Source organism: Mastomys coucha, unplaced genomic scaffold, assembly GCF_008632895.1.
Source record: "Mastomys coucha isolate ucsf_1 unplaced genomic scaffold, UCSF_Mcou_1 pScaffold8, whole genome shotgun sequence".
Lineage (NCBI taxonomy): Eukaryota > Metazoa > Chordata > Mammalia > Rodentia > Muridae > Mastomys > Mastomys coucha.
The window spans coordinates 53,400,887-53,422,739 of NW_022196914.1; positions in this window are offsets into that span (position 1 = coordinate 53,400,887).

A 21,853-nucleotide genomic window follows, 5' to 3' on the forward strand; every position below is an offset into this window, starting at 1 on the left:
GTCTAAAAATTGTTCTTATTTTGGGCTTGTACCACAGTAAGAGCCAAGATTTTAAGCTCTACTAAAATAAAACAAAAAACAAACACAAAGACTTTATCGATTTATGTTCATTAAAGAAAAATAGTAGTGATGTATTATTTTAAAATATACAGCTAATATGTTTGGAGTTATTTAAAATTTATATTGAGAAAAACATTTTCAGTATTGCTGCAGACAGCATCTACATAAGACTGTTTAATTGATTGTTTTATATCAAGTGACTTTTATACTACTCATTTTTATTGTTATGATATTTTATAAATTTTAAAGAATATGACAAAATAAAAAAAAGGGATTGCAGGTATTGAAGGAGGATCTCTGGGAGGAGTTGGAGTACAAAAGGGAAAGAAGAATGTGATGTAATTCTATTTACCTAAAATATGTTTTTAAATGTTAACAAATTCAGATAAAATGAAATTATGTATCTTTTCATCATAATGCAATAAAACTTAAATCAATTAAAAAAAGAACCCCCCCAAAATAAGAAGCTGCTGGGGGGTGTTTAAAGACAGAAGAAACAAACTTTAACCAACATAGAGTAAATCATTACAGTCTGTTACATTGATTATGACTAAAATTACTAGACAAGGGGGAAAGTCACAAGGCCTATAAAACCTACAGAAATCAGTCTTTGGGATGGTATCTCCCTTTTTAAGGAACATATTTTATTCATTGACAATTTTCATACATATAGACTCTGTACCTTGATTCTATACACCTCAATTTTCCCAGGACACACTTTGTAGTTTTTGCTACCCCACCTTAAGCTCCAGACAGACCAAGTTACCAGCCCCACCCAGGTTCCCTCTGATCCAAGGATGAAACACACACACACACACACACACACACACACACACACACACACATACTAGCTTATTTTTTATACGCTTTAGCTCAATGTTGGGGCTCTTCTAGGCCTTCCTCAGCTATTGTGCCTTTCTTTTCAAACCCATCTAAGCACCCTAAATGTGCTCTCAGCTTCAGTTGCTCAGTTACCTTTAGTCCTAGCTCAGCACCCTAAATCTACCCACATGCTACCCCAAGCCCAGTTGGGGAAGTGGCTGATGGCCACTCCACCCAAGATCTCACGTGGCTGATGACTCTCTCTCCAAAGCATGTCAAAATCTCTCTCTTTCTCTCCACCTGTGTGTCTGATAGCTTGCCTGCAGGAAAACTGGAAGGCATGCACATGTGGTAGTCATACAGACAAGCAGGCAAAAACTCATACAAATATAACAAAAATTGAAAATTAAAAACAAAATTATCTTTTTGTATGTTTTTCAAGACAGGGTTTCTCTGTATATTCATGGCTGTCCTGGGACTCACTCTATAGACCAGGCTGGCCTCATACTTACTGAGATCCACCTGCCTCTGCATTCAGAGTGCTGGGATTAAAGGCGTATACCACCACCACCTGGCAAATAGGAATAACTGTGTGTGTGTGTGTGTGTGTGTGTGTGTGTGTGTGTGAGAGAGAGAGAGAGAGAGAGAGAGAGAGAGAGAGAGAGAGAGAGCAGTTACTTTGACAACATATTTATTTAATAATAGTAGTAGGATTTTTGCCTAGAGGCTATGGCTTTTGAACATATTTCCAGTGCAGGCATGAATTTCCTCCTGTAGAGTGATCAAGCAAGCTCAGTCAGCCAACAAATTCTCGAGGGAGGGAGTGAAGATTAAAGAGAAAAAGAACAATTAGACAACATTATAGTATGACCCCAGCAAATACTGAAGAGGGTTATTTTTTTCCAGTCTGTTTTTATACCATGCTAAATGCAAAGAATAGGGTCAGTTGTTACGGGTCAAAAACAAAGTAGTTAAGGAACAAAGAAGGCATAAGCAAAGGTCCCTTGACTACTGTATTCAGGGTCTTAACAAGACAATCGAGATACAAAGAACACATTCCTCAGCTATGTTCATCTTGAGCCTTGTCCTAGCCCAAAGTCAGATTCTTGCCTGAGTCTACTTCCTTGTCTTAGACCCATGTCAATTTCCTAGAAGCAGCCCCAAGAGTTCTCCACATTCCCCCTCTTTTTATTTCATAAACAAGACTGCATCTGCCTTAGATTGTTCTGACAAGAATGCCTTACTTACCCATCATTGAAAATACATTATCCAAAGCAATACATTTCTGTCTTAGTTTCCTAAGGCTCTGTGCAGAATCTTACCTGTCATTGACTGCCAGCCTATTATATTAATGGCTTTGTCTGGGGATCCATTTTAAATTTCAAGCTATGTATTTTAGCTGCTAACATGTTGATGTTGTTAAAGGCAAGTCTTATCAAAATAAAACAGGACAAGAATGGCCAACATGATCAAACTATATATGCCATTCTTGAAGCTTGACCAAGATGGAAAAAATGACCTTAAGCCATGAATAATTCTACCAGCAATATCCATAGCATCAAAACTCAACAGAGCAGCATTTTTTAAATTCATTATCTTGGTATGCAAAGTTAAAATATCCACAGAGGTGTTAGAATTATGCCAAATACCCTGCAAGTGTCTTTGAATTTTGCCCCAATTATGACTGTCATTGTAAACTTTAGAAGGGACACAAACCCAATGATATTTAGCATGACACTTGAGATGGCTTCTTACTCTTAAACTCTGAATCTCCTCTCTAATAATTTGAATAATATTATAAAGAGCATCAATTTGTTGTTCCAAATGCCTTTTTAAATATTCTTGAATATTCAGAACATTAGTAACATTTTTTGTTAAAGGGTTAACAAAAATGGCTGTCTTAACTTCTTGTGTCAAAGCAATTGCAGAAGCAGTGGTACTAGCTATTAATGTAACCAAAGCTTCTGTACCAGCAATAATCAAGTCCACTACCCTCATGATTCTGTTTAAAGCATAACTCACTTCTTCCAATATCTGTAAGCTTTTTTTTTTTTTTTTTTTTTTTTTTTTTTTTTTAGAATACCAAGGTCCTGTCATACTCACAGACAATAAAACAAAAGCTGATTGATAGACCACCATAAAAGACATGCCAGGTTTCAACACACTAACAGAATTAGAAAGTGTGCAATCAATGCAACTTACATTAAATACCATAGAAGAAGCAAAAGTAATTTTACCATGACCAATTAATAAAAGATTAGGAGCCTTAACACATGAACTAACACTTGTTCAAAATCCAGATCCTGTCACTGTTCAAAGTCCAGATCCTATCCCAATTTTGTCTATTGTTAATGAAACTTCAGAGAGAGCTGCACCTAACTTTCAAATATGCTTTGAAAATGTCTTGAATCTGATTGCCAAAGACCTATGGACATCTCCTTTTGTCCAATGCTTGATTGATTCCCCGGTTTCCAAATGTCCATTGTCTTTTTCCTTAATAATTGGTCACATTAAAGGAAAGAGAAGGGTCATTATAACAACTTCTCTATTTGATTAACTTTTCAAAGGTAGCTTCCACAGTCTCCATGCTCTCTGTCCCATGAGGTCTAAAAGCTTGAGGCAAGGCAGCTTGTCCAGTCTGGGATAGAGGCAAGCAAAGGTAGGTCAGGAACATATGCCAAATACAGCTTCCTTGTCAACATTGTCAGAGCACTAAGCAAGCTCACGGTCAGTATTGGTCAGTATCGTTCTTTGTCCCAGCATCAGCATGTCTCACCAGTCACTCTAGTAGCCACCACATTCCTTCAGCATCCTGCTGGGGTTGGGGGAAGCACAAACATTCCCTCTTCCCCATATTAATACCCAATCAGGACCATGCTATATGCCAGTAAGTGTATCCTTCCATTTCATCTAGGCATACATATGCTGACTTGTAGGGTGCCATAGACACTCTGCAGCAGAGTTCCTTAGCATCCAAGATCAAAAAAAATTCAAAATAAAATTTTGTGGTGAAGGAGTATATACAACTTTACTCCCCCATCCCTATTTGTTTTATGTAACTGATTTTTTTAGAGCTCCATGGGCTCATTCTCTAATTCCCCATCCTTGAGGACATGTGAATTAGAAATATAGTTAACAGGGTTCTGTTGGACAACAGCGGTAGACTCATGCCTTTGAGACCTCATAAAAGCTATCAGTTTGGGTTAAAAGGCAGAGAACATTTTTTCCTCAATCCAAAGGACTAGATATACAGATTGAACAGAGATGTTTTTAGCATGATTTGTAACATCTTTAAGTTTATATTCAGAAGAAAACAAAGGGAAATTAGAATCTTGAGTTTGTAACTGAATTGTAAACTGCCAATGTTCCATTAGCATTATATATATTCAACTATAATTTTTAAAAGTTTCCTTTCCAATATCAGAGCATATAATAATTTTGGAAGGCAAAACCAATTTTTAATAGTGTAAACAATCTAATCTCTCTAAAATCAATACCAAGTACATTATTTTCATGTTACCAACTTTGGCTGCCAGTTCTTGTATATAGAAACATGACGGTGCAGCTTTTAATATCTCATTAAAGAAACATTGTTTTTAGTCTAATATTATATAAATCTGGTTTTGAGGACACAAATTACATAAAATATTCTTCCAATTTAGAAGTACCTTTAGAGACCTGTTTCCCTGGGTTGGCTCGTGCCATGTGTTGTTGCCCAGAATGACTCCAAACCTGAGTTATCAGTTTTAAGCCAATTTTCTGTTACCAGCATTACAAATTTTTAATTGTGCCCAATAGCTTCTAAGCCAATAATCTATAACCAAGACATGCAGAGCATATGTATACATTTAGGACCAGTCAGAAACAAACATGCAATGGCTACACACATTTACACATTTAGCCTGGATAGACACAATTTTCTTACTTTTTCTAGATGTAATTTCAAGGGAGGAGCACCTTGCCACCAGCTGAACCCAAATGTTTCAGCAGATAAAGTTTTAAGCATTGTTTCTCTTGAATATGAAACACAGAACAACAATCAAGCAATGAAATGAAACCACAGAAGTAAAATGACAGACATGAACAGACTGACATGCCAAGGACAGACATTAGACAGAGAAGAAGAAAACCAGATGTCCCACTAAAGGGACCCAGAACCAGGACTAGTCATTCCCACAGTGGAGCCAGAGAGGAAGCAGGATGTCTTTTTTTACTTATTTTTGATCCTCTAGATTTTAACATATCTCTAAGCTGACATGCAAAAAAGCATTCTACCATTACCCTGTCCCAGATTCATAGGGTTTACTCACCACTGGCCCACATTTTCTTTGTTTTTCTTTGTGTGCTCTTCCTTTTCCTTCAGTGTCCTTCACTGAATCCCTTATACTGGAGCCCCAACGTTGAGGATGCCACCTGATCAAGCCCACTCAGTCAGCCAACAGGGTCTCAAGGGAGGATTAAAGAGAAAAAAGACAACTAGATAACATATAGTATGACCCCAGCATATACTAAAAAGAGTTAATTTTTTCCAGTCTGATCTTATATAATTCTAGATACATGCAAAGAATAGGGCCGGTTCTAGGTCAAAAACAAAGTAGTCAAGGAACAAACAAAATTCCCATGATTACTGTATTCAGGGTCTTAATAAAACGATCAAGATACAAAGAACACATTCCTCAGTTGTATTCATCTTGAGCCTTGTCCTAGCCCAATATAAATATTCTTGCCAATATCCTTGAAGTGGCACCAAGAGCTCTCCACAGTGGAGTAGGCCTAAAATACAATCTTTAAAAAGTCTGTTGGTTACCTCAATAATAGCCATGCCACTATTGCACTGGTATGTACATTTTGATGAGAAAGTCAGTTTTGTAGTATACAGTACTCAGTGTTGGGTGAAACCATTCATGACCTTCTCTGAAGCCTTCTTAACCAATAACTCACAAAGACATATCTCATGCTGGGCACTAGGTATTTCATCTAATAACCTGTCTTTTAGGGAAAGTCACATCAATACTGGAACCACCCTTCAAAATCCTTTTTTAAAAATATACTTTAAAATTAGTTTGCCAAGTAGGAGGCTTACTGAATTTTTCATTTTTGTTCTTTTGACCCAAAAGTCGGGTCAAATCATGGTCACCATGGTGTCCTACTGCCATAAAGGAAAAACAAAAGAATTTATAGTCAACAGACCTCCTCAGAAAAGAGTTGCTGATGATAATCTTTGAGTGGAAGAGAGATGACATTAGAGGGAGGCTTTGGGATGTAAAGAACAGCAGAAGGAAATACATATCTATGTTAGTGACTACAATCCCTCATCAGATTTTAAAGCATGCATGGCTATTGAAAAGAAAAAAAAAAATCACAAACTATACAGTGGATGTTTCACGGTCTGTAGACATATGAAGGAAGGTAAACAGACTGATAGAATTTGAAGGGGCCTGCATTCCACTTGAAGTGGAAAGGCACCTGCTGGGAGAGTGTGGTGGTTTAGGGACTGCACACTGCGATCCTAAGAGCAGCACTGAGAGCTGACAGATAAATTGAAGCAAATACTATCCAAACACAGGTTACTCAAATGTAATGCTGAATATTCACATAATCCAAAAGAAAGTAGAAAATAGAAATTTAAAAGTAGAAAATAAAAATTGGAATGGAAAACAAAACTCAAGAAATCTACTTTTAACATAAGGGCAAAGGACGGGGAACATACCCTGAGCTGAAATGGCCGTGTTACCAAAGTGGGACTCAGAGCTGGGAATGTTTCAGAGACAACGTGGGGCATTTCATAATAACAGGGTTCAATTCAGCAAGAAGACACAGCAAATTAGAAAAAGATTCATAAAAATGTGTGAAATTGGAAGCAAAGGAACCTAAAGAGGAAAGAGACAAATCTATTACAAAAGTGCGACCGCAACACCCTTGGTTGGTAAAGGAGCAGACAGGGGCTGGAGAGACAGCTCGGTGGGAAGAGCACCAGCTCCTCTTCTAGAGGGCCCAGGTTTATAGGCTTCGGTTTTTCAAAACCAACTTTAATGAGGGTTCTTAAATGCTTCTTGTGAACCAATCCCCTAATGAGTAAAGGAGCCAATCACCGGGTGAGTAGGCGGGACTTCTGGGTTGGAGGGAGGAAGAGAGGAAGCAGGAGAGAGCTAGGTCTTTTTTGAACAAGGACAGCAAAGAGGTAAGATGTAGCTGCTAGAATTTCCCGGTATCATGGTGGATCTACAAGTATTCACCACCGGAGGGTTCAGATTTTAATTAGGCTTACAAGATTAGGTTTTAGTTGTTGTACCCAGAGACTGAGTTACCACTGTTTCTGAACCAAGTTTGTGTTGTGTTTTCCTTCATGTGGCAGCTCATCTGGGTTTCAGAGACAAAGTTATGGCAGCAAAGTGTGGGTTTGCCAGATGTGCACTACAAAGGCCATGGGGGATTTGAAGCATGGGGCTGGTGTAGTAGTGACCTGCCAGAGGAAACTTAACGAGCTGGGTGGAGAGATTTTGGAGTTCTGAGTCAAAGTCTCCATGAGATAAAAACAGGTCCTCCATTGCCTGCCAGTACATGGCCAGCCAGGCTGTCGGGACAGAGGCACAAGTGCAGGAACAGACAATTCAATTCTATATTTTTATTATTTCGCACAATACTTAAACCTCCCTTCTAGCCTACCACCCACCACAGGTAATGGAAAGGAAAGGCTAGTAGGGCAAAGGGGCATGTGGACCTTTCTAGAAATCGTTCTTTGGGTGAATCCAATCCGCGTTGTCAGGATATCAGCAGTTCAGTTCTCATGAATCAGTAGCAGCAGCTTGATTCACTCACAAGCACTATTCACAAATCAGCAATGGCTGTTCCATCCAGAAGAAACCAGGAGGCTCTGCCAACCAACCCAAGTCTGCAGAAGCAGTGAGAAGCTGAGGGAATATCACAAGAAATCCTTTGGTGCATTTCCCTCTATGAAGTCACAGCGAAGAAGGCAAGGCGCACCAATGCCACAGTGTTTGTATATGAAGACCAACATCCACAAAGCCCAATGAAGACAAGCCAAGAATGCCAAGGCGAACCAATACCAGAGCACCAAATGATATTTATATCCTTTGCAAACATCATGTGTCCTCTCAAGTGTCCACTCCAGAAAAACATTGCATGCCTTCTTCCAAGGAAGCTTCCAGAAAAACACCCACATGTCTGCTTTAGCAAAACATCCTCTCACGTGTCTGCTTCAGCAAAACATCCTCTCATAAGACAGTTTCCAGAAAAACATCACATGACGCAACTGAGTCTCCAACGAAACCAGAAATTTCCTCTTCACAGGTTCAGTTCTCAGCACCTACCTGGTGGCTCTCAAACCTTGGTGACTCCAGTAACTCCAGTTCGAGGGGATCTAATGGCCTCTTTTGGCCTCACCTGCTGCCAGGCACATACATATATGAAGACAAAAAACTCATACATAAAATGCTAATAAGTAATTTAAAAGAAACAAAGAAAAGGCAGAAAATTAGCAAAAATGTGGAAGACCTGAACTCTGTCAGCCACCTTGACTTGAGTGTGTATCTAGAACACTTCCTTAGTCATAGCACAATAAACATTCTTCTCAAACACACAGGAAATAGACCACATCTAGATATACTACCACCCAACCATAGCAACGGTACTCACTGGAGAGCTGTTCAAAAATCTTTTCAGAAGGCCAAATTCATGCACCAGGCCAAAAAGAACAAACCAATACAGACTAAAAACAGACACTGAGACTTGGCTGGGCACAGGAGACCATGTCGCCAGCTCATTAATGAAACTTTTGTGACCATTGACAGGTCGATTGATGAGGCTGTAATTGATTCAGTTGTTTTCTACTTCTCCCCTTGGTTTTTCATATAAATGCCACCTGGCTGGAATTCTCAGAACATGCTGGGGAGGGGTGAGGTGGGGGTGGGAGATTGGGGTGGGGGTAGGCAAGGTAGTCTGGGTGGGAATGCAGGTAGGGGAATCTAGTTAGATAGAAGCAAGACATTGTGCTGCTCTGTCACAGTGTGGTGACTAAGGGTAACAGCAATGGACTGTGTACTCAAAAAAGCTAGAAAAGGAGTTAACCGAGGACAGGTATGTTTAATATAAAACATTATACAATGTATACATATATGGAAGTATCATATGGTACCCTATAGTATATTTTTATGTATTGGTTAAAAATAAAAATTTAAAGCCCACACACACCAAAAAACCTTTGTTTCCAAGAGCTGCCTAATTTGTAAACCCTTCTTGTTTGCTTTGCTCAAAGAAATTCCAAGAAATTCAACTAATATAGAAATGTTCCTTTCAGCAAACCAAGGTATAATCTCCAAACGTCATGGGGTTCATTTGGATATCAATAATGTGAAGGCATTTGGAAAAATGCTACCATGTTAAATCTTGTGTGTGAAATATCTATCCATCTATGGCTTTCCTTTTCGTAGGACTATTTCACAATAAAAAGAAAACTTGTGCTATTTTAAGCTGACCCAAAATGAAAATTTGGTGATATTAGTGATGACAGCCCCTAATTGATAAAGACCCAGATGAAAGGACATGGGGAAGCAAAGAGGACTTCCCACAACCTCTAGAAGGACAAGCCTGTCCTAACCAACTACAAGATAGAGTGAAAGAAACTCTCATGTGTCATCACCTCGTGAGACGCAGGTCAGGGCTCTGTGTGCTCTGTGACATTGATCACCCTGTGGTTCGGTTCCACAGGGGAATGAGGGAAACCTCTTAGACCCCTGCTCTTTCTCCAGCAGCCCCTTCTTGGCATCACTCTCTGTTACTCCCTTCTTTCTCAACCCTGCCCACCCCTACCATTTCAGAATCTCTGGCAGAGACCGGACCAAAGGTTTTCAGGTACAGTGACCAATGCTGACTTGGGTCATGGTGCTGTGGGACCTGGTTCTCTTCACAGCCCTGCCCAGTCCGATTTTTACTTGGCTTCTGGTCAAGTGTCACCTAAGGTTGTTAACAGCCTCCATTTTATGGCCAGAATAAACCACTTAACCCAGCTGTGAGCATAGGGCAGAACAGCCTGAAAGCTTGGCTTTAATTCCCTTACCTGTGAAATACAGGCAATTAGCTGTTTCACAAGGTTGTGAGGTTTAAATAAGATGGAGGATACAGAGGTTCTTCATCAGCAACAAAATGACTTCATAGATGACCTAATGCTGAAGGGCTGGGACAGCTGGAGAGCAGTGAACCGTCTTACACTAGAGAGATGGTGGAGATGGGCAGCTGGCCATCAGAATCTGCTCTCCTACCCCCTACAGGGTGGACTTGGTACCACTAGTCAAAGCTTAATTGTCATGCTCCAGGCCCAGTGAGTGAGAGAACCTGTCTTCAAAAGTATTAGGACGGTGGAATGATTCCTTCCTTCCTTCCTTCTTCTCTCTCTCTCTCTCTCTCTCTCTCTCTCTCTCTCTCTCTCTCTCTCTCTCTCTCTCTTTCTCTCTCTCTCTCATATGTCACCTGCACACATATATAAAAACTAATGTGATGTACAGAGGGTACCAATGAATACATATGCAATTCATGTCAGTCCTTACTGTTACCTTCATGGAATTATCAGACATTATTTGAAAATTAGTTAATTCTAGGAAATTGTTCTATGGTCATAGCCCATCTCTAAGGACCGTGACCATTACATATATATCAAGATCCAAAACAAACAAACTCTTTTCAATCCCTTAAAGTTTTTCATAGAACACTTGCCTTATTAGAACAGTCGACTAGAAAGTTTAAAACCCAAAGCCAGGGAATTAGTTCTTTCTTTCTTTCTTTCTTTCTTCTTCTTCTTCTTCTTCTTCTTCTTCTTCTTCTTCTTCTTCTTCTTCTTCTTCTCCTTCTCCTCCTCCTCCTCCTCCTCCTCCTCCTCCTCCTCCTCTTCCTCCTCCTCCTCCTCCTCCTTCTTCTCTTTGTCTTACTGACCACTTTTTAAATATATATATATATATATTAGATATTTTCTTTATTTACAATATCTCCTTTCCCAGGTTCCCCAAGCTGGGCAGTGGTGGCACACACCTTTAATCCCAGCACTTGGGAGGCAGAGGCAGGCGGATTTCTGAGTTCGAGGCCAGCCTGATCTACAGAGTGAGTTCCAGGACAGCCAGGGCTACACAGAGAAGCCCTATCTCGAAAAACCAAAGTAAATAAATAAATAAATTAATTAATTAAATAAAAACTAAAACAAACCCCTGTTACCTCCCCCCGCCCCCTGCTCACTACCCTACCCCATCCTGCTTACTGGCCCTGGTATTCCCCTACACTGGGGCACAGAACCTTCACAGGGCCAAGGGCCTCTCCTCTCACTGATGACCAACTAGGCCATCCTCTGCTATACATATGCTGCTGGAGCCATTAGTTCTACCATGTGTACTCTTTGGTTGGTGTTTTAGTCCCTGGGAGCTCTGAGGGTACTAGTTAGTTCATATTGTTGTTCGTCCTATGGGGCTGCAAACCCTTTCAGCTCCTTGAGTCCTTTCTCTAGCTCCTTCATTGGGGACCCTGTACTCAGTCCAATGGATGCCTGTGAGCCTCTACTTCTGTACTAGTCAGGTACTGTCAGAGCCTCTCAGGAGACAGCTATATCAGGCTTCTGTCATCCAGCACTTGCAAATCAGTTTGGCGGTTCCTCCAGAAACTGGACACAGTACTACCAGAGGACCCAGCTATACCACTCCTGGGCATATACCAAGAAGATGCTCCAACATGTAATAAAGACACATGTTCATAGCAGCCTTATTTGTAATAGCCAGAAACTGGAAACAACCCAGATGTCCCTCAACAGAGGAATGTGAGCTCTTTCTTAAAGAGCAGGACGTTCGACTCAAAGCCTAACTCACCAGTTGCCACTGCCATTCAGCTGCAGGTCTAGCTAGGGCCAGCAGAGGGCAGTGTTGCACACAGACTTTGCCACTTTGGAAGCTCCAAGGCATGGCTTAGGGTATTCTTTTCCCCCTTACTTTTTAATCGCCTGTCTCTGAAAGAAAAGCTGTGGTATTTCAGAAGTGACTGCTTTTTTTCCCCGGGCTCTTATCTACTTGTGTTGCGTTTTGTTACCTTGCCTGTTTCTGTTGGCCGCAACAGGCTCGGGTGACGTATGGAGGCGTTCTAGGCTGGGAGGGTAGAGATGGGCCCTGCAATCTGTGTACTCTGGAAAGTGGGGGTGTCCCCAAACCCCCACCTCTTCCTCGAATCTGCTTGTGCAGCCACCTACTCTCCTTGTCTTTTCTTGGGTCTCTTTTCACCCACATTGTTACTGACGCTGACTCCACCCGCTTCTCTCCCACACCATAGCAACCCTGGGACTCCAGTGACCCCAGTGATGCCTAATTGTGGGGTGCCTATGAACATTTTCAGAAGCCCATGTGTGAGTCTCTAGGACACACTGGTAAGTCCAGTAAGGAAACGTGTGGCTCTTTCCTGTCTCTCATCTCTTCATAAAGCTTCTTAAAAGAGCTGAACTCCCGCCCCACCTTCCCTGAGAAATCTCTCTGGACCTTGGACTGATGCCAGCATCCCCTCCGCGATGCCCATGACAGTGTCAGCTCCTCACCGTTGCCCGTCCCTCTCTAAAGCCTGGGAGTCAGAGATTCTTTTTTCCCTTTCCATCTTTGTATTTACAGTTCTTCCTTCACTGCAAGCTACTGGGACCTTGAGGACAGAAAATGGAGAGTCTTGGTGTAGGTGCTCCCAGCGTGGGATACGCCGCCTCACCCCGTGACTGGCAGGGTGAATCGGGGCCCAGCAAGTTGTCTTTCTTTCCCTAAAGACTTCTATAGACAACAGCCCCTGGCCTCTGTCTCTGAAACTCCCACTCATCCTCGCATCCACTAGCCATCTGTCTCCCTCCCATGTTTCTGACCTTTCAGAGAACAGATGAGTCAGACAGCCGGTCTAGAGTCCACAGACATTCACTTCGTCTTCAGCCTCTCCAGATCATGGGCGCTGGTGACTACATCTAACTTTCTTCTTGAACTTCCTGTGTTGCTTTCTCTGGGGGCCTCATCTTGCCTGTGCTTCGGCCCCACTTCCTCCTGTGGGCAGCCCGGGATGTCCCGTTTTCAGCTCACGGGGCTTAAGCGTTTTCTCTCCTTGTGACCCAAGATGAGTGTGGACTCAGTTCTCAGCATCAGCGTAGAATGGCACAGGACCACAGAGATCGACTTAGCGGTAGACAGTGAGGGCAGCTATACCATCAGCCAACTGCAGAGTCAATGTGAATTGGGAGATAAATTCTTCTTCCTGTTGGAGGGCTAGAGCAGAGGCATATTGTCATCCAGAAAAGGATGAAAGGAAGAGAGGAAAGATAATAATGCAAGCCTGGGCCTCCTTGGGCTTTTCTATGACGTGAATTTATGCATCCTACCCACCCCTCCCCCTTTTAAAATCCAATCCGAGCTCCTTTATCCAGCGTTGCCTGCACCTAGATCTGTTTCCTGTTCAGTGCTGTTGTAGGAGCCCCTGGTAATCCTGTTGTTTCAGCCGGATTGTCAGGTTGGTGTCTCCTGTAAGCGATCAGAGGGATCACTGCTGAGCAGTTGATCTTTCTGTTCTTAGCAATGCCCAGCTCCAATGAAGCCTAAGGCTGTTGCTGTAGCATTGGAAATTACAGCGACATAAGGCGGAGGTTACAAAAGGTCACAAAACTAAGCAATTCTGGAGGTCCTTTCTGCAGTTCTTCCCTCTGGAACAACCCACCTCCTTCCCACATCTATCGGTTTGGTGCTTCTCATAAGAGCCCCAGAGCTCCTGGGCCTCTTTCCCACCACCCTGACTAGAGTGGGACCACTCTCAGTAAGTCTGCTGTGGGGTTTTTATTTTAGGAACTGCTTTTTTTTCTAGGTGCACTGGCCACGCACCTGCCAGTGACAGCATTCAGGAGGCTGAGGCAGGAGGATCTGGAGTGTGTGGCCAACTTTGCAAGACTGGTGCCAGCCTTAGCCAAACAGTGAAACCCGATGCAGAAAGCTCCAGACCAGACAGATGGCTCATAGGTGGGCACTGGCCTAGTATAGACAGGGCCCCACGTTTGATGCCCAGAATTGAAGATAAAACAAACCACCCTGTGTTCATACTGTCCTAAGCACTTGATTGTGAAGCTCTCTGCTCTCTTGAATCACAAATGATAACTTACCTCTAAGTGTGTGGTTTCAAAATCCAAATGATCTATTGAAAACAAGAAAGCTACGGCTGGTAGTGCTGTTAGCAGCAAGGCTTGCACAGGAAGCATTAGGACTTAGTGCTAAGTCCTAAACTCTAGTTTCTCTGTCTCCTGAATTGTTTACCCCTCTGTTTTGGGGAGAGAGGGGTGTTTTATTAGTTTCTCTAATAAGCATGTTAACAGAGTGCTCTGATTTCAGGTCCTTGGATGACAGTAGAGTCTCAGGAGGTAACTGTAGAGGATGGTCCCAGAATGATTTAGACAAATGGTACCATGGTCTCTGCCCTCCCTAGAGAAAAGCAGCTATGGAGTCTTAGCAACTAAGAGAGCCCTCCACAGCAGGTCACAAAGGACAATAACCTGCCAGAGAGAAGGTTTCTGTCTTCATTAGATGTTTTATCAAAATAAAGAAACCACCACCAAAATCCCCCATCAGATAGCTGCCTTTCAGTATTTTTTTTTCTGTCTAGATATGCTTTAAGCAAGTAGAGAGTAATCACGGGTCCAGCTGGCCAAGACTTTTCTTAGAAGGCCTCTGCATCGCAGCATATTTAAAGTAGCCATCGCTTCCTCCCGAGGATGCGGGCCTGAGAGAAGGATGTATCAAGCCCTCATATTTGAATCTCTCTCTGACCCTGCTCTGTATGTGCTCTATCAAACTGTGGGGAAAGATGCCCAGGAGGGAAGCACTGTCCCTGGAGCTCACACAGTAAGGCAAAAGAGATGGGAGACACGCCTATAAACTCCCTTTCAGCTGGAAGCCTCAGATGGAAGGTCATATAGGTCAATACCCCGAGAAACAGAGAAGAACCATCAGTACCTGAGCCTTACCTTGAGCAGATAAGGGAGAAACAACCAGGGGATGGCCTGGGCATTTATAGTTTTAATCATTGCCTGGGATACAACTGCAAGCTGCCATCTGAGCTGAGACATTTTTGGCCTAAATCCAGCTTGCCTTCCTTAGCTTCCCCAGTCAGCAGTAATTAATGCTATTGATTGACCCTCAAGCTCCTAGAGCTTCCATCAAAAAATTGACAGTAAACCTCAGTCCAAGTCATTTGTCTCTGAGGAAGCCAACACAGGATAGTCAACCCTCTGCAGCCTCAGCTCACACCCAGAACACTTCTTCACTCAACAGCGGAGGACCAGGAGCCCTTAGTGAGGCCCTAGAGTTGGGAGAATTTTTTTTTAAGATTTATTTATTATTATTTCTAAGTACACTGTGGCTGTCTTTAGACACACCAGAAGAGGGCATCAGATCTCATTACGGATGGTTGTGAGCCACCATGTGGTTGCTGGGAATTGAACTCAGGACCTTCAGAAGAGCAGTCAGTGCTCTTACCCGCTGAGCCATCTCACCAGCCTGGGAGAATGTTTTGAAAGCCATGATCGTAGTCCAACTACCGCTCAACCCTGGGACTATCCATGTCATTCTTGGCAGCAACTTGAGAGTATCTAGTATCCAGATGAGAAGTGTCTCTTGTGTCAGAAAGGTATGGTAGTCCTGACTGGAGGGGGCAGTTCAGTGGCAAGGGACTTGTCCAGCATGCATGAGGCTCTGGCCATGCACCTCAAAATGAAAACAAACTCACAGCTGAAATCTTTGGGAAGCAGCAAGAATGCACTAGATCGTCCTCCCAGACCTGGATCTGTGGAGCACACCACTGTACAGTGCAGGTGCAGGGTCACTTCTCATGAGGCAAGCTGGACCATGGGGGCCCAGAACAGACATTCTCAGGCACTGACACAGCTGCCTGGCTGGAGAAATGAGGCTCAGTCTTGATTAAAGCTGTCTTTTATTTTTCTGTCTCTGGATGGCTCTCTTCAGCCAACACTAACTCACTTGTCCAAAGAATCTTAGTCTAATCACCAGTGCTCTCGGCCAAAGCCTCTAATGCCCTGACCCTCCTTTCTAATTGTCCTGACCATACAATATGTCTGCCTCCTCTTGCTGACAGCTTGGGCCAGCCAGGCTCCAGGCTCCCTCCCCACCTCCCATCCCCTGTCCCAAAATGGGATTAATTGTGAACATCAGGGGAGATGTAGACTGGAAACTTTTTATACATTAGCAATAGAAAGTGCACACGACTCTGAGGGAGGAGATGCAAGCTTCCAAGTCATTGTTCCTAAGTGTCTGGGTAGACATTTGTCCAGACGTGGAAGCGTTCCAGAGCTTCAAAGGAGCTCTGAAGGCTTACTCAGGACCTACTGTTTCAGGAAACAAGAATTTTCTCATCAGTGAAAAAAAAAAATCCTATCCTCAGGCCCAATTTCAAAGAGAGACAGGTCTCCCGGAGCAGATCTCAGCATTACAGATCTTTCCCTTGGACTCCAAGTAAAGTTATTTTGAGTATTGGTGACATGTGGTGTCGTAGTCCCCCACACTGACGACTGAGCTTCCCTAGGCTGAGAAGTAAGCTCAGACTGTGGGACCACCTCTGTCTCCTGCCCTGTATCCCCAAACGTTTTCATTTTGAATTGCACTTCTAGGACCATCTAGATTCTGCCACCAGTCAAACTCAATTTTCTCCTTCCTCAGCAGACACTTGATGTATATACTTCTGGCAAGTATTGGCATCCACAGGGGTGTGCCCAGGCTGTGGTTGGGTGGGTTACCTTAGGGGACATTCGGGACAAGCATTTCCAAAGGATGATCAGGTCTCCAACCTCCTGCTGCATGCCTTCCCTCCCCCACCCCCAACCTCAGCACCAGATTGGCATGTCAGGTATCTATGGTGAGTTCCACACTACAGTATCACATACACTGTAGGTCTTTGTTTCTCTAGTCATTTTGTCTGTTAGCACTGAAATGGAGGACAGTGAGGTCTGTGCTGGGCCAACTGTTGTGTTCTGCATACCAGAGATTCACATCTTCAGGAAGTGGAGTTTGACCTAGTTTAATAAGGCTACACTTTGAGGAACTGATTTATCATCCCTAACTACATTCCAAACAATTGTTGTTATGCCCACAGATAAGCGTAGTCCTTACTCCTCAACAAGGAAACTTCTCCTTGCAACAGGTGTATGTATATGTGTTATAATATAATATGTTGTGGGAAATAGTAAAGAAGATGCAATTTAAGCAGGCCCTGGTGGGCATGGCTGGCCTGTTCTCATCTCGTGAAGACTCTCTGACTCAGAGCTCTAAAATCTCTCCACCCAGATATCTAAGTACCCACGGGCAGGTTGTTACCATGCCAACCCCATGCTTCAAACTTTCCATGGTCTTTTGGGGTGCACTTCTTGCAAATGCACGTTTTGCCACCGTACCTTTCTCTCTGGAGCCCAGTTGAGCTGCCGTGTGAAGGAAAACACCACACAAACGTAGTTCAGAATCAATGGTAGGTAACTCAATCGCTGGGTGCAACAACTAGAATCCTGATCTTGTAACCCACAGTAAATCTAAATCCTCCGGTAGTGAGTCCTGCAGATTCGCCATCTAAACTAGGGGTCACTTTAGCTACATCTTGTCCTCCCACTGTCCCTGTCCAAAAGCCCGTATCTCTCTCCTGCCTCATCTCTTCCTCTCTCCGACCTGGAAGTCCCGCCTACTCTCTCCGACCTGGAAGTCCCGCCTACTCTCCCAGTGACTGGTTTCTTTATTCATTAGAAGGGACCCATGAAGTCCTGAGTAGGTGATTCACTTCAGGCAACTCCTCAGGGAAGCTGAATTAGCATCAAAATACAAACAGCACCAGGGCTATCCACAACAATAACATAACATGTGTTATATTAATATTACAATTGTATTGTTATAGCATATTATATTAATATTATAAATATGTATTATAGAGCTAGAGAGATGGCTCAGTGGTTAAGCGTACTGACTGTTCTTCCAGAGGTCCTAGTTCAATTCCCAGCAACCACATGGTGGCTCAAAACCATCTGTAATGGGATCTGATGCCCTCTTCTGGCATGTCTGAAGGTTGGACAATGTATACAATAAATAAATACATTTATTTAAAAAATGTATTATACTATAATATTTTAAAATAAAAGAAAAAAGATGTATTGGATAAGAAACAGCTCACCTCAAGGGCTATAAGGTCAAATACATCCCCAGTCATAGCCCTGGACTCAGGGTGAATTCTGCCCTCATGCTGGTTCCAACAGTGCTGGCTGTTCCTTACCTATAATCTCTGATAAATCTTACTTGCTGTTCATTACAACTTAATCTGAAATATCCTCTCTTCCTCCCTTTCCCAGGCTTGAGTTTTAAACTCTCAATCTCCAGCATGTGGAACTGTTTTGGGAGATTCTGAAACCTATGGGGAGTAAGACCTCATTGTCAGAAGTGAGTCACTTCATCGGGCTTTGGATGTTACAGCCTGCCTCTGGTTCCGGTTGCTCTGTGTCCTGATCCACCAGCCTGTGAATGTCAGCTATGTGACATTCTTCTACCACTAAGAACTGAGATGTGCTATTGCATCCTCCACGTCATGATGGGCTGAAATCCTTCGAGACAATGATCCAATGAGAGCCAGAAGAACTAGCCCGTCAGTTGTTCCTATGAAATGCTGTCATCATAGAGATTCAAATGTAAATAGCTGTCAAAAGAACTCTTGGTCATTTTGTTCTTCTTGTCTCTGAGGTTGGGAGGAGAGGAGAGAGGCCTCCTTGCAATCTGTACTTACAGAGAACACCCTATTTACACTGTCATAACAAGAGGAGCTGGGAAATACTCTTTTAGGGCACATGGGGAATTCAGCCTTCCAAAGGACACTAGCTACATTCATTCCACCATCCTTAGTTTTCTCAACACCTTAAGTTGCTTTTGTTTTTTGTAATCTGTGTATATGTAATTAAATAATTATAATTTTGAAATATAATTTGCATATTTTGACTCCTGTTTAATAAGGCATTTTTATATCTTCATTTGATTTCATAAAGCATGGATTAGTCCAAAGTAATGAGCTTTGTAGTAACATTTTCATATGCACATCACAGGTCAGCTATTTCTACAGGAGATGGCAGGCTGCACTTTCAGAGAAGGAAAGCTGAATAAGCACAGCTTTAGGATCATCAGACTGTGCTGACGACCCCTGCCTACTGTCCATCAGCATTGATCTAAAAAGAAAAGAACATAACAAAAACAAACAAACAAACAAACCAGGGCTGTTCCCTCTTACAAAAGAAAAAAAAAAATCCTCACCTAGACTCAGTCTCAGAATTAGTACAGGAAATTGATCTGCTTTTTATTTCCATCATACCCTATCTCAGAGGGAGGCCCCTCTACGACTCTTGCCCCCAGCTTCCTTTAGTCTTAGGGCTGTGCTGTCAGAGCCATGGTACTTTTCCACAAGAGAAGGGCCAGCTGAGGGGTCCTGCCTAAATGTGTTCTTTCCTTCCCAGCTGCTCTAAGGTAGAGTGAGGCCGAAAGGAGACAAAGTGAGGCCGAACACCCTTCCTCCAGCCTCTCAAACGTTTCATCAGAAAGTAAGGTTGGCTAAGATAACAGGGCAGAACGGCAGGGGAAGAAAGTTTGTCTAGCATGTACAGGTCCTGGCTTTGAGTTCCCAAACCACCATACCCAAAAAGAACCCATCCAAAACAGTAAGGTATAGTTCTGGGATACACCTGAGACTGAGCAGGAATGTCACATGTTCAAGGCCAGCCTGAACTGTATATGGGAGCCTTTCTCAGAAAACAAAAGAAAAACAAAAGTCATCAAGTGTCCTTATAGTCATCTTTCCACTAAAGTCCCTTGACACCCCCAACACACACACTTTTGCCCACAGAAGGACAACCAGGCCAACACTGGCCACCTTCAGCTACCACAGCTAGCCATTCTACAGTTTGGCTTCAGCATTTGTTCAATGCACCTTCTCATTCTCAGTCAGTGTTCTTGTGCAAAGCTCTTAAAATGAATCTTTGACCTTGACAAAAACAAAAGCAAACAAACAACAAAACACTCCAATCATTTTATTAAAAAAAAGAATTATAGTAATTTTTCATGTTTACTTAATATGACTTTTGATGCTCTTGTTCTTCTAAAGATTTATTTTTCTTTGGAAGAAAAAAGAGATGAATTGTTACTTAAGTGGCCTGTATCCAGACAGCAGAGACAGGGCAAGGTGAGACAACAGTGGGTCAGAGACCTGGACTATGCAGTCACTCAAGAATCAGGTACCTGTGACAAATGCCATTGGTGTCCCCTTTCCACTCTCTCAGCTATAGAATGGAAGACAGCGTCTGCATGACCTGGGTCCAAGGGTTACTGTGAATGTCTCATGACTCATTGTTTATAACTGTAACATAATATGGTGTTACATATTGATACTTTTTAACTAGGTGAGTTTGAGAGTCTCTATGAAAGAGCAAAACTTCCCCTTAGTTCTCTGGGTTATCATTCTGATCGCTTTGGAGGAAACTCTGCTTGCTTCCATGTGGCCGAGCTCTCGTTGGCCTACTGGAAGTTTTTCTTTTTTTTGACAAGGATGTTCTGCAGTTTTTTGGGGCTGCTTTCTGGAAGTTCCATTTCAGGAGGAAACCTGGTGAGCTTCCATCTTGACATCTGCAAATCACATCCACAGGGAAAATGTGACTCACCCAAATTACTGTGTCAAGTCTTCATGGATATTATTCAGAGAGTGGGTGTTGTCTCAGAGCCAAATCACTTGAAAATCAGAATGACATCAGTCCTGTTGCTAAAATACTGACTATATACCTACAGGAAGCAGGGAGGCAGAGGGAGAGGAGACTCCAGGGGACTCCTGTAAAAAAAAGCCACTGTCCTGGCCATCTGGGGTATTAGAGCTAATGCAGTCAAAGAATGAGGCAGAATGCTCAGTGTGGAGCAAGAGAACCACAAAAGTAGATGAGCAAACCAGAAGCAGTGCTTTTATAAATAACCATACCCAAAATATAAGTAATATGACTCAAGTCCTTCTGGAATGAAAAATACAAATAAACCATAGGTTAAGATGCATAGATGGGAAAGACATTGCATATCTGCTCCCTTCTCCTTAACATGGTTTCCAGGTGACCTTAGATGCATTTAAGATTCTTCTTGATGAGGCATAAGCAGCTCCTACCAACCAATTCAAGATGCCAATGCTCATGAAACTGTCAGACATGCCCATTCTACACCAGCAACCTAACCAATGCATGCATGGCACTCGTTCGGTCACTCAAACTGCATCATCGACTCATAGATTTTCCCTCCTTGTCCTTCTCATGGATGCCAATGTACTTGTTGTTATAACACAAATTGGAACTATTTTAATTGAGAGACACTTTAATTTTGATGCAGAATTCTGCCAAGATAGAGGAATCCTTTCATTCTGTGCTTTGGGGCATCACTTTCAGTGACTAAGACACTCTCCTACAGACTTCAGCCTAACCCTTTCCATTACTGTCCCCTAATTTCACTCAAACACAAACATGTTTCAAAAACAAAAAGGATGAAAGAAGAAAGAAAGAAAAAAAGAAAGAAAGAGAAATGGAGGGAGGTGTGGAGAGCTGCTTCAGTTGCGCCCAGAGATGGCGTTGGCTTCCGCCATCCCAAGAGCAAGCCGTCTCATAAGCTTGCTGCCATTGGTTGCTTCCGCATTTGGTGACCTATCCGCTTTTGCCACGTGGCTCATTGGGATTGGCTAAGGCCGAGGGTGGGCTGGAAGGTGGGGCTTAGATGGCAGGGAGGCAGAGCTTAAGTAACGGCTCCCCGAAGGCAAGAGAAGGAGAGAGAAGCAGGAGGGGAGAGACTGTTAAAAAACGTTCCTGAATAAACAGGCAGAGAAAGAAATTAGGGAAACAACACCCTTCACAATAGTTACAAATAATATAAAA